Source organism: Morus notabilis, unplaced genomic scaffold (genome assembly GCF_000414095.1).
Source record: "Morus notabilis unplaced genomic scaffold, ASM41409v2 Scaffold11758, whole genome shotgun sequence".
Classification (NCBI taxonomy): domain Eukaryota; kingdom Viridiplantae; phylum Streptophyta; class Magnoliopsida; order Rosales; family Moraceae; genus Morus; species Morus notabilis.
In genome coordinates, this window is record NW_010364193.1 from 243 (window position 1) to 792 (window position 550).

Here is a 550-nt window from a genome sequence, read left to right on the forward strand (position 1 = left end):
AAACACTTATTAATATAAAAAATAATAACTCACATGTCATATTAATTAATATACAAAAATTAAAATTTAAGTTGGTATTTATAACCTTATTTAGGTAAAAATGCACTTTAGGGTTAGTTTTTCTCACGAATATAAGCCCAACCCATTATCGTATCCTTTTTTTTATTTTTTTTTAAATCATTATTTGGGAGAAATTTTTCTTCAGCACGAGGATTTTTAGGGTTTTGTACAGAAACATTCTACTATAAATATCCCCTTTCTCTTCGAGTCTCTCAGGCTGCATCAATCCTCTCTGAAAAACCCTAGATTCAACTTAGCCTCATTTTTTCTAACCCCAATTTTATCTCTCTGTTTTATCGTTGCTGTTTTCCTTTGGATTTTCGATTTCATTACTCTTTTTCGAATTTTCAATTCAACAAATAACGCTATGATGAATACCTTTTCTGTGTTCCTGAGGCTGTCCGTGCCTTTGACGGCTACACAAATCCTCTAAGAAGTTCTGAGCTTGATTTTTTTTTTTTCTAGTTTTTTTTTTTTTTTTTTTTTTTTT

The 550-nt window shown here is 29.5% G+C and overlaps 1 non-coding gene across 1 annotated transcript; it reads left to right on the top strand.

Annotated features, from left to right (window-relative positions):
- Positions 1 to 422: 422 nt before the first annotated feature.
- On the top strand, positions 423 to 507 carry LOC112093052. The gene has a single exon (XR_002902889.1). It is a non-coding gene; the product is annotated as a small nucleolar RNA U61 (small nucleolar RNA).
- The last annotated feature ends 43 nt before the right edge of the window (positions 508 to 550 follow it).